Below are 13971 nucleotides of genomic sequence, written 5' to 3' on the forward strand. Positions count from 1 at the left end.
AGAGAGAAGGTTGGTTGAAAGAGTTGGAAGAGATGCTAAGAAGGAGAAAAGAAAAAGTAGATTCAGAGTTAAAAAATCTGAAAAAGAGTTACTACAAGCTGCAAAAATCTAGGATAATAGTTGGGTCAAGTAGAGCATCAACACAGTTAACCAAAAAATTAAACACAGAGAAACATCGAGTCAAAGATTTGAAGGTGAAAAACGATCATTTACTCAAGAGCTTGGAGAAAGGAAAGGAAAAAATAGAAGAGCTTGAGCATGATAATAGGGAGCGGATCATAAGATACAAGGTCGAGAGTCGCAAAGTTATGGATGAACTAAAAAGGGAGAAAGATCGAGTCAAAAAGCTGGAGGCTGAGAAGACCATCACGTTCAGGGGGTTTGACGCTGAAATGAATAGTATGTTTGTTGAACTTGATATTAGAGGACAAAAAATCGAAGAATTTGATATTAAAAAAAGGTGGGAAATAGAAAATGAACACTTCAATACTAGGCTCGAAGCAAGACAAGAGACAATCAAAAGCTGGATGAAAACGTGTGGAGACAAAAATGTACAAATACAGAGTCTTAATCGAAGGATGCAGGAAACAAAAACGAGACTTGAAGAGGATCTGGCTCAATGTCGAGCTAAAAACATAAAATTCGGTGATTATATCCTGCAACTCGAAGAATCCTTGTTCTGAGGAAGGATTCTCATGGGACTGAGTAACCTTCAGGAAAGTTATGAAGAGAATACCTTACTACGAAATTGAATTTGAAGTCTAGAAAGTACATTGCAGAGCTATCAAGTACGAATCACTGAACTAGAGCAAACTCTCCAAGGAACTATTGAACAGTGGCAAACATCGAATGATTTCTATGAAGAACAGATTGCAGATAGAAGCAGCATGGTAGTCGAGGCCATAATACAGATGAGTGAAGTTGCCAGATACATTGGGGAATTAGCTGTTGAAGCAAAGTTCATCGAGCATCACATCATTCCGGCTTCTGAGTTTGGGAAGAAGATGTCTTGGTTGATTAATGAAGTTGTAGAGCTTAATCGGAGAGCTAGGCCGTATCTGTAGAAGTGAACTATTTTGTAATAAAAACTTTGTGTTCCAATGTAAGTTGTTCTATGACAATTAACTTTATAAGATCAATACCTTTTGCATACTTTCATTCTTCATTGCATTTATATTTTTGCATTAATACATGCATTCATTCTCAAAATATCAAAATTAACAATAAAGGGTATACTACAAAATACTGGGACCTTCCAAGCATCCATACAACACGTTGAAGAAAGCCATGGATGATAAGATTATTCAAATTGAAAAAACTCAGTTGGAATTACAAGAGAGTATAAAGAAAATGCAAGAAGATATGATCAACGCTCAAAAGGATATGTTTTCTAAGTTGGCAAGTATGTTGGAAGGGAGAAATCCAGAACATGGAAAGGGCCCTGTGTCAAGAACTGATGAACCACTTTATCCTCCAGGATTTGCACTAGGAGCATCACATCTTGCTGGGTTTACATTTGACCCCCAACTCTCGTCAAGATTTACACTAGAATCCGGTCCTCCTCCTGGTTTCACACCTATACATATTTCTGCTCATACTCTGGTACCTCAAGAAGCCCGACCTCATGTATATCATCAATGAGAATCAACAACACCACATGGGATCCACATTCCCAAATAATTATCAGCCTGTTACTGAGCACTTAACTCCAGATCTAAATGAGTTAGCCGAAACGGAAAAAGCCAATGAACAAATAACTCAATAGTTGAAGAAATTGGAAGAAATGGTAAAATCAGTAGAAATGATTGAACCATTCTATGGGTCTGACGCCAGAGAGTTGAGTTTGGTCCCAGACTTGATCATCCCGATAAAGTTCAAGGTTCCTGAATTCGAAAAATACAATGGAACCACTTGCCCTTCATTTCATATTACCATATTTTGCCGGAGGATGGCTGGCCATGTGAATGATGAAAAATTGTTGATTCACTGTTTTAAGACAGTTTAACATATTCTGTCGCCAAGTGGTATAACCAATTAACTAGGGCTCACATCAAATCATGGAAGGACTTGGCAAAAGCATTCCTAGAACAGTGTCGCCATGTTACAGATATGGTTCCTGATTGGTGGACTCTTCAGAATATAGAAAAAAGAAGTGATGAGACTTTCCGACAATATGCCCAAAGGTGGCGTGATGTTGCTACACAGGTCCAATACCCTTTACTCAAAAAGCAAGCTACTGTAATTTTTTTCAAGACTTTGAAAGCTCCATACTTAGGGCATTTGCTTGGAAATGCCACCAAAAATTTTGCTAATTTGATTATCTCTGGTGAGCTCATAGAAAATGCTATAAAAAGTGGTAAGATTGAAGTAGCTGAAGGGTCTAGCTCTAAAAGACCTGTGTACCGGAAAAAGGAAAATGAAGTTAGTAATGCAGGTGTCTACCACAAGAATATTGTAAATAGTGTCACAATAACCCAATCAAGGGCGGAGAGGAATGACATGAACACCACCAGAAATGATTTTAGGGGACCTCGTAAGGAGAGAGATGAGGTGTCCTTCACATCACTACCCGTACCATATTCAGATATATACGCCTCCTTATTAAAGGCAGATGTGGTACGCCCCTACCATTTGACTCCTCTTCAACCACCGTACCCTCATTGGTATGACGCAAATGCACATTGTGATTTCCACGATGGAATTGTTGGTCACTCTATTGAGAATTGTTTTGCCTTCAAAAAGATAGTGTAAAATCTGATTAACACAGGAGGATTACAGTTTGACTCGCCAGATATATCAATACACCCACTACCGAATCATGGAGGTAAAGGGGTAAATGCAATTCATGAGGAGAATAGGAGGAAGGCAAAGACATACGCTCATAAAATTAAATCTCCCTTTAGTTGGGTATTCCAACAACTCTGTCAGGCTGGTATGATTCGACAATATCCTAAGCCAAAGACCAATGAGTGTGAATACTATTGTGAATATCACCGAGAAAAAGGACATGAAATTCAGCTTTGCCTTGAATTCAGGGGGTTACTACAAAGAATGATGGATAATAAGGAGGTAGAGTTCTTTGAGGAAGATAAGGAAAAAAAAGAAGAAGATGTCTTCACAACAGAAAATTCTGAGCTCGTTCACATAACAAGTAAACCAGTGGTCATCACTGTGAAACCATCAGCAATGAATTCTGGGTCATCAATGCCAAAAGTTGTAATCACAGCCCCTTCACCATTTCCATTTAAAGACACCCGTAAGGTGCCTTGGAACTATACTGCCAATGTTTCATTAATAAGGGAATCTAGTTCGCTAGATAAAATAAAAGCAGTTGAAGATGAAGCACCAAGAGGCAACTTGATGACTGAAATAGTGAATGAAGTCAGGCACTTTACAAGAAATGAGAGGTGCTATTCTCCCGAGATATCGAAAGAAGTGGACAGAATGAAAGCAAAAGGAAAAGCTACAGTGGTACCGCAGAAGATATTTAACGATGAATCCCCACCAATGATCAATGAGCCAGTAACTGAAATGCAAGCTCAAGAATTCTTGAAGTTTTTAAAATATAGTGAGTATAGTGTAGTTGAACAGCTACACAAGCAACAAGCATAGATTTTCATTCTGGATTTTTTAATGAATTCAAAAGTACATCAGAATGATTTACTGAGAGTGCTCAATCAAACGTTTTTGCCTGATGATATACCAGTGAACAAGTTGGATCGAATTGTAGGGCACATAGCTGCTGACAACTACATAACTTTCACTGATGATGAAATTCCTGATGGTGGAATGGGATCGGTAAAAGCCCTCAATATCACAACTCACTGTCATAGTCATGTCTTACCAGGTGTTTTGATTAACAATGGGTCTACACTTAATGCTATGCCTATGGCCACATTACGAAGGTTATCGGTGGACAACTCACATATGAGGGCTTACCAAAACATTGTTAGAAACTTTGATGGAACCCAACGGGATGTTCTTGGAAAGATGGAGGTACCACTGTTGATTGGACCAACTGTCTACAATATTGATTTTGTGGTGATGGACATTAACCCCTCATATAATTGCTTGCTTGGGAGGCCATGGATTCATTCTGCAGGGGCAGTCCCTTCGTCCTTATACTAAAAATTGAAATTAGTGTCAGATAGTCAGTTGATTAGTATTGGGGTAGAGGAAGAGATCATTGCTTCCGTGACTACTGACGCCCCATATATTGAGGCGAACGAGAATGCCCTAGAGTGTTCCTTCAGAGCCTTAAAATTTGTCAATGCTACTTTTGTTGCTGAAGGAAACAAGAGTCCTCGCCCATGTTTATCTAATTGTACTAAGATGACTGTGCGAGAGACTCTAGGAAAAGGAGCCAAGATAGGAAAGGGTCTTGGTAGATGCTTGCAAGGGACTTTATATCCCAAAATTTTCATGATGAAGAGCGATCGCTTCGGGCTGGGATTTAAGCCTGATTTTAAGCAAAGAAAAAAAGAATTGAAAAAGAGATGTGAAATAAGAAGAGCTAGACTGAAAGGAGAGGACATTCCATGGGAGCATATGTTTTTCCCTCCCCTGATGAGCTCTTTCAAGTTTGGAGGAGTATTTGATATAGAGCAACAGTTAGCCGGAGCAATTGATAAAAAAGAGCATATGAAAGATAGAGACTTGTTCAATGATGCTATTGAGGGTTTGGTCATTAACATGATAACTGGGGATGATAAAGTAGGAAGATATTTGGATGGAATCCATCCTGGCTTCCCAGGGGAAACTCTAAAAATTGGACTGCAGAGGATCTTCCTGTAGTTTTTAAGATTAATTCAGAGTAATACCCAGTATTAATCCTTATACTTGTGCCTGCAAGTATTAAGGAATTTTCATAAGGGCAGCTATGTTAACTCTACTTGCTTTCAATAAAAGATAGTCTTTTGTTTCTTAAATGGTCGTCATTATTTTACATTTTTATTATTTATTATTTATTCTTTACATTCATTTCATAAATGTTGGTCTCTTCCAAATATATATCCGATTCAATTTTTCCCTTTGCAGGTGTCACAATATCAATAGCATGAATGTTTCTGAATTTAATATTGAGATAAACTTTGAGCAACCCATATGTTTGGAAGACATCAATGAGTGTGAGGATGAGGTAGAATGTGATATTCCTAACGAACTATTAAGACTGGTGGAAAATGAGTACAAACAGATCTTACCTCACCAGGAAGAAACTGAGGTTATAAATTTGGGAACTGATGATGACAAGAGGGAAGTGAAAATCGGCAGTGTAGTTTTTGTTGAGATAAGGCAAGACTTGATAGATCTTCTTCGAGAATTCAAGGACATCTTTGCATGGTCTTACCAAGATATGCCAGGGCTGAGTACAGATATAGTAGTGCACAAGCTTCCGATAAAGCCTGAGTGTAAGCCAGTTCAGTAAAAGCTCAGAAGAATGAAGCCAGAAATGCTGTTAAAAATTAAAGAGGAAGTGATGAAACAGATTGATGTAGGGTTTCTTCAAGCGGTAAAGTATTCAGAATGGGTCGCCAACATAGTTCTGTGCCAAAGAAAAATGGTAAAGTTCGCATGTGTGTGGATTACAGAGATCTCAATAGAGCAAGCCCAAAAGACAATTTTTCGTTGCCTCATATAGATACTTTAGTGGATAACACTGCTGGTCATTCGTGGTTTTCTTTTATGGATGGCTTCTTGGGGTATAACCAAATAAAAATGAACATTGAAGACATGGAAAAAACTGCATTTGTGACTATGTGGGGAATATTTTGCTATAAACTGATGTCATTTGGTTTGAAAAATGATGGGGCAACTTACCAAAGAGCTATGGTGACTCTTTTCCATGACATGATGCACAAAGAGATTGAAGTGTATGTGGATGACATGATTGCCAAATCCAGGACTGAATTTGAACATATTCAAAACTTGAGGAAGCTTTTCCAAAGAATGAGGAAATATCAATTGAAACTCAATCCAACTAAATGCACCTTCGGGGTAACGTCAGGGAAACTCTTGGGTTTCCTGGTTAGTCAAAGAGGAATTGAGATCGATCTAGATAAAGTAAAGGCCATTCAAAATCTTCCACTGCCTCGTACACAGAAAGAAGTTCGAGGTTTCCTAGGAAGGTTAAATTATATATCTCGATTTATTTCACAATTAACTGAAAAGTGTGACCCAGTTTTCAAATTGCTTCAAAAGAATAACCCCGAAGTTTGGAACGACGAGTGCCAAAAGGCTTTGGAGATAATCAATGGATATTTGTCTAATACTCCAATTCTGGTGTCACCAGTCCCCAGTAAACCATTGATCCTTTATCTAACGGTCTTTGAGAATTCGATGGGATGTGTGTTGGGGCAGCATGACGAATCTGGAAAGAAAGAGAGAGACATCTATTATCTAAGCAAAAAAGTTCACCTATTGTGAGATCCGATACCCGCCAATTCAAAAGCTATGTTGTGCTTTAGTGTGGGCTACTCAAAGGCTCAGGCAATACATGTTATACCATACTACTTGGTTAATATCTAAGCTCGACCCTTTGAAATATTTAATGGAATCACCGGCTTTAACTGGTAGATTGGCTAGATGGCAGATGTTGTTATCAGAATTTGATATTGTATATGTGAACCAAAAAACAATCAAAGGGAGTGCCATAGCAGATTTCCTTGCAAGTCGTGCCTCAGATGATTATGAGTCCTTAAACTTTAATTTTCCAAATGAGGATATGATATGGATCACAACCAATGAGGAAACAATTTAAGATGATAAATCTTGAATATTGTATTTTGATGGGGCATCTAATGCTATAGGAAAAGGAGTTGGAGCAGTACTGATTTCCCCAGAAAATGTTTATTATCCTCTTACAAGCATATTGGAGTTCTTTTGCACCAACAATATGACAGAGTATAAGGCTTGTGCTATGGGGTTAAGAGCAGCTATAGAAAGAAAAATCAAAGTGCTCCAAGTATATGGAGACTCGTCACTAGTGGTGTATCAATTACGAGGAGAATGGGAGACAAAGGATCCAAAGTTAGTGGAATATCGAAGATTGATCCTTGAATTGGTAAAAGAATTTGAAGATGTCACTTTCAATTACTCCCTCGAGAAGATAATCAAATGGCAGATGCTTTGGCCACACTTGCTGCAATATTCCAAGCAAATAGAATAGCTGACATGATGCAAATTAAAATGCAAATGTATAACAACCCGATACACTGTTATGATATCGAAGAAGAGGTAGATGGTCGTCCATAGTATTGTGACATTTTGCAATACATCAAGCATCAAACTTACCCACAAGATGCATATGAGATCGATAAAAAGACAATAAGGAGAATGGCTACTGGATATATATTAGATGGGGAAGTTCTGTACAGAAAGGGTAGTGATCAAGTTTTGATGAGAGTGTGGATACCCGAGAAGCAAGAAGTATACTTGAAGACGTGCATGAAGAGATACGTGGAACGCATGCAAATGGGCTTTCTATGGCCAGGAAGATCATGAGATATGGATACTATTGGGCCACTATGCATTCAGATTATGTTGATTATGCACGAAAATGTCACAAATATCAAATCTATGGAGATAAGATCCATACATCTCCGTCACCTTTGCACATGATGACTGCACCATAGCCATTTTCTATGTGGGGCATGGATGTCATTGAGGCAATTACACCAAAGGCTTCAAATGGACATTGCTTCATATTTGTGGCTATTGATTACTTTACTAAGTGGGTTGAGGCTGCTTCATATGCAAATATCACGAGATCTACAGTTTTCAAATTCATAAAGAAAGAGATAATTTGCCAGTATGGGCTGCCCGAAAGAATTATCACAGATAATGCAACCAATTTGAATAACAAGATGATGGTTACTCAGTTCAAGATAAAACATTTTAATTCAGTGACCTACCGTCCAATGATGAATGGAGCAGTGGAAGCAGCAAATAAAATATTAAAAGGATTATCACAAAGACCACTGATACTTACAGAGATTGGCATGACAAATTAATTTTTGCCTTGTATGCATATCAAACTACAGTGCGAACTTCGACAGAGGCAACGCCTTTCTCTTTAGTCTATGGGATGGAGGCAGTCTTGCCAATGGAAGTAGAAATCCCATCACTTCGAATTTTGAAAGAGGTGAAGTTGGATGAAGCTATTTGCCAATTGAATCTCATTGAATAAAAGAGATTAAAAGCTATTTGCCACGGTCAGATGTATCAGAAAAGGATGATGAGAGCTCATGTTAAGAAAGTTCATCCAAGAGAATTTCGAGAGGGTGATCTAGTGCTAAAAAAGATCCTGCCAACTCATAAAGATTTTCGAGGGAAATAGATGCCTAATTGGGAAGGTCCATATGTTGTCAATAAGGCCTTCTCTGGGGGAGCGTTGATCTTGCCAGAGATGGATGGAGAAAAACGTCAAGAAATACTATTCTTGAAGAAAAAAGAACAAATGAAAAGGAAAAAAATGAAAAAATGAAAAAAAATGAAAAAATGAAGAGAGAAAAAGGAGGGTTTGATATGAAAATCCGCAAAGGACATCTTGAAACCAAAGAAGAACTTTGAGTTGAAAACCTGAAAAGACGGCTCAAAGACATTTTAAGATTAGGCATCAGGCAGCTAAATCCTCTCGAGGGTCTGATATTTTGAGTTCACGTCTACAGACATTTTGGCAATCTTTGAAGTCCTCCAGACAGAAGCTCAACTCAATAGTTATATCAAGTGGATTGGTTCAGGAACACTCATGCTAGTAATCCATATGGACATCTGACATGTGTTTTTAAATTTCCACTATTTATGTGATCGCCATAATTTTGTAAAGTCAATTCCTTATCAGTGAATTCAAAGTTTTTTATTTCAAGTCCCAATTCTATTTATTCTTCTTGACATGGCATTTAAAAATAAAAGACTTCTTGGTATTACTCTTAATTAATATTTCCATATCAGAGATTCTCACCATAATGCTCGAAGAGAATATGGTAAGACATGGCCAAAGAAGATGCATATGAGCTGAGAAAAAGCACATTGAAAACGCTGATATTTTGATACGCTGACAAAGATGAACATTTCAAAGGGAAGCAGAAAAGGATTTGTATGGGAACAAGAGAAATAAAAATTTGCATAAAATAGTCCAAACAAAGTGTGGAGTGCCAACGAAAGGGCAAATAACGCATTTAAAATGAAGATTTACAGGACCACAAAGCTCATAATATTAAAATGAAATCATGCATACATCCGTAGGCATCTATAAATAGGAGCATGCTCATTCATTCATATTCATTGAAATGCTTTGACAGAAAGTCAGAGAGAGTCAATAACAATTAAGATTCACCGCAAATGGGGTGAACCAACATTTCCAATGGAGAGTTCATAATGAGAAGAACTCATCCGACAGAGGGAGAAGAAGTTCATAATGAGAAGAGCTTGTTCGACCTATCACTCGATTCACAACATTTCGAATCAGTGACGCATCGCTTGAGGAATTGACATTTCCAATGGAGAGTTCATAATGAGAAGAACTCATCCGACAGAGGGAGAAGAAGTTCATAATGAGAAGAGCTTGTTCGACCTATCACTCGATTCACGACATTTCGAATCAGTGACGCCTCGCTTGAGGAATTGACATTTCCAATAAAGAGTTCATAATGAGAAGAACTCATCTGACAGAAGGAGAAGAAGTTCATAACAAGAAGAGCTTGTTCAACCTATCACTCGATTCAAGACATTTCGAATCAGTGACGCCTCGCTTGAGGAATTGACATTTCCAATGGAGAGTTCATAATGAGAAGAACTCATCCGACAGAGGGAGAAGAAGTTCATAATGAGAAGAACTTGTTCAACCTTGCATCAGTGTTTCCAATGGAGAGTTCATAATGAGAAAAACTCATCCAGCAAGAAAGAATAAGTTCATAATTAGAAGAACTTGTTCAACCTTGCATCACTGTTTCCAATGGAGAGTTCATAATGAGAAGAACTCATCCAACAAGGAAGAAGAAGTTCATAATGAGAAGAACTTGTTCAACCTTGCATCAACATTTCCAATGAAGAGTTCATAATGAGAAGAACTAATTCACAAGAGAGAAGAAGTTCATAATGAGAAGAACTTGTTCAATCGAATAACGAAGTAAGACTGGATAAAAAGTGATTGTCTTTTTCATCTTTGCCCTATTCTTGTTAACACAAGAATATGGGCAGCTGTCGACACCCATTTTTTATCAGGATTAAAATATATATATATTATATTTATTATAATTATAATTATAATTATTATTATTATTATTATTATTACAAATTTGTCCAGGCCCTTGTTACAGCCCAAATTGCAAACATAACAGGACCCAAGTTACAAATAAGCCTAAACCCGAGGCTTAGCACAGTTCTAGACTTGAATCAGTATTTGGCATACCCAACACAGGATCCAACCCGACCCAGTAACCAAGTTTGGATCTAACCTGACCCATTAGGGTTTTGAAACCCTAAAAATACAACATCAAGCCGCCATCACCCTTGCAGCCGTTGGATCAGATGAAGATCCAACGGTCCTCATATATCAAATATTAGGGTTTTACCCTAAATTTTCATCCAGCCGCAATAGTGAACCAGTCATCGCCGAACACTCTAACTGAGCCACTGGACCAGCCATCACCGATGAGCCACTAAATGAAGCCATTACCGACAAGCCATCGACAACACCATCCTCATTGCATATGCCAACATGTAACCAAAAATAATAAAATCAGACCAAATAAATGTTGAATCCACTGAGCATATTATTTTATCAAGCCAAATCTTGAAAAAATCGGTGTTGATATCTACTCTACCACTACTCTGAAAAATCAATGGAAAACGCACCAACAAAATCACTATAAATACATGCAGGGATTTCAGACAGAAGGGAGGAAGAAAAAGAAAAAAGGAGGAAGAAAAAGAGAAAAAAGAAGCATTTCGAAGGAGAAAAACTTACAGTGGAGATCAGGAAGCCTTAAAGCTGGTCGTGGAAGCTCGAACATCAACAGGTTCTTCATTTTTTTAAGGTAATCCCTTAGATCTACAGTTTTGGGTTGAGTTTTAGACTAAGGGGAGGCTAGATTTGTGTTAAGGGTAAGGAGAGGAATATATCGGTGGCTTTTAGTTACCTCTGGACGCCGGCACCGTCGTGCTCCGCCGCTCACCACCGCGAGCTCCGCCGTGGTTTCTTTTCCCGGTGAGGGGAGAGTTGAGAGAGTTTTTACTCTCTCTCTCTCTCTCTTTTATTTCTGATAAGATGAGAAAATGTGGGTTGAAGAAATAAAAGCTCGTTTTGGGACTTATATACAATAGATAAAACGACGTCATTTTATCAAGGGTAAAGCTGTAATTGTACGGATGGGGTAATGACTTATAGGTCCCTGTTAGTTTGTAACATACCATTTTAAACATTAATTGAAGTTTTTTTTATATTTTGAGCACTTATATTTCAATATTTATATCTTAATCCTATTTTTATGTTAATTTTTGTAAATATTTGACATTGGTCATTATATGTTTAATTATTATATTAAGTCACTGATTTATATTGTTATAATATTTTTGGTTATGTTCAACTTAACCACTAAATTTTTAAATATCCTATTTCAATCATGCTATTGTTATTACTTTTAGGTTTATTTATTTATAGAATTTTCATATTATTTATTTTAATTTGACCATATTATATTATTATATTTTTTTCTCAACATAATTGGTATATTTTTAATTATTTCAAGTTTATTCTATAATTTATATAATTTATATTTTAATCTTAGTTATATAGTTTTATTATATTTTAGAGTTAAATTGTGTTATTTTCATATTATGAAACATATAAATTATTAGATCGATTAAACACTTAATTTTTCATATTTTTTTTATTTAATTTAATTTAATTTTATTTTATTTATAGTGTATTTCATAATTTGAATTTATAAAAATTATATTTGAGTCATTTAAATCTTGTTTTTGTTTGAAGGAAAATGAATACAAGAACCTATAGTTTTGTTGGGTGGGAAACCGTGGGATTTTAGAGTTGGGAACATATCACATGTCATGTGATTCAATTGATTTTGAACTCTTGGATTCTAGTGCCTACATATCATACTATACAATATTTCTTGGCCCCCAATGTCATGCTTGAATATTTAATGCCAAAGACTTTAGGATACAAATATATTCGGTTTGGTATGTATTTTTTTAGACATCGTCCTATATATTTTTAAAATGTTTATTTTTTTAGTCCTTTATTTGATGTTTAAAAGGATATTTTACATTTTTAGTATATTATTTTTAAATAATTTATATCTTAATTATATAGTTTCATTATATTTTAGAGTTTAAAATTATATTATTTTCATATTATAAATTATATAAATTATTATTTTGATTATACGTTTAATTGTTTTTAGGTTTGTATTAATTAATTCATTCTACTTATTATTTTATTTCATTTTTAAAGTTTAAAATATTATTATTATAAATATTTTACTATTCAATATATTTTTATGTAAAAAATGATAGTTAATTTATATTTTATTTTATTTTATTTTAAATCAATGAAGGTGAAATTTTCTTTTACAGATAAGAAATAGATGAAATGGATTTCTCGATAGAGGATTGTTAATATTGAGATTTCTTTTTAAATAAAAAAATTTTCTCTAATTAATTAATTAATTTGAAGTAAATTAATATTCAATAAACAGATCATATTTTAACTTGATATTTGATTCATAATTTAACACTATTTATGACAATGTATAAGCGATACAGTACCAATTTTGGGCGATGTGGGGGTGCTAATCCTTCCCCGCGCGTAACTGACTCCCGAACCCATTTTAATTGAATCTTTGGTAAACGCAAACCAATTTTTGTCTTAAAAATGATTTTTTAAATTGTTTTTTTAAAAAGACGTTTTTAGGTTTTCGACCTACCTAACCCAAAGGTTGATGGTGATTCTTTCCAATTTTATCCAATTTAATTCCAAATCACTGGATTTTCCAAAATTAAAGTCGAAATTGTTTTTAAAACAACAAACAATTGTCCCCGCCGAAAAACGGTTACGACAGAACCCCACTCAATTCCCGCCGAAAAACGGTTACGACAGAACCCCACTCAATTATGTATTTATATTTTATTTTAATAATTTAATATTAACATCCTTAAAAAATAATTTATTACTTTTAATAATTTATTTTAATTATTTAAAAATAAATAAATTTATGATTTATATATCAAAATATTAATAACGAGTTATATAAAATATATTTTTATTATAATTATATTTTTATTTTTATTTTTTATATTTTGTTATAGTTTAAATTGATATAATTCATATATAATAATATTTTCTTGAATTTATTATAGTTTAAATTGATATTATTCATATGTAGGTGTAAATATAATTTAAATGTTATATTTTAATTTACAATGTAATGTCTATAATGGACATTTTATCTTTTCAAACTCGTTTTTTGACAACAATCCCAAACAATTAAATTTTAAACTACACCTTTGTTTGTACAACACTTTTAAAAATTCGTTTCTACAACAATTTTAAAAGTCACTTTTTAAAATACCAAACTGACCCTAAGAATACTAAAACTATTATAAAAATATTAAATTTTTTAATATATATCATATGTTATAAAATGATAACTTATAAAATGATAACTTATAATTATTATAAAACTGACCCTAACAATTTTATCATTAAGTTTTTAATGACGGCATATGAATACCGTTTATCTATGTATTTATGTATTTATGTATACATGCATTTCATTTTATCTATATTTTTAATTTTCTGACTGCCGGAGGTCTTTCACGGAAGCTACTCTCAACCTGGCGTTGGGGGCAGCCTACTACCCTACCTCCCCCTTACCCCATACATATGGGAATTGGGTTTTGTTGTTGTTGTTGTTGTTATAAATTATCAAAAAACTTTTAAAAAAATTAAAA

This window comes from Hibiscus syriacus, unplaced genomic scaffold, assembly GCF_006381635.1.
Source record: "Hibiscus syriacus cultivar Baekdansim isolate YM2019G1 unplaced genomic scaffold, ASM638163v2 tig00110831_pilon, whole genome shotgun sequence".
NCBI lineage: Eukaryota > Viridiplantae > Streptophyta > Magnoliopsida > Malvales > Malvaceae > Hibiscus > Hibiscus syriacus.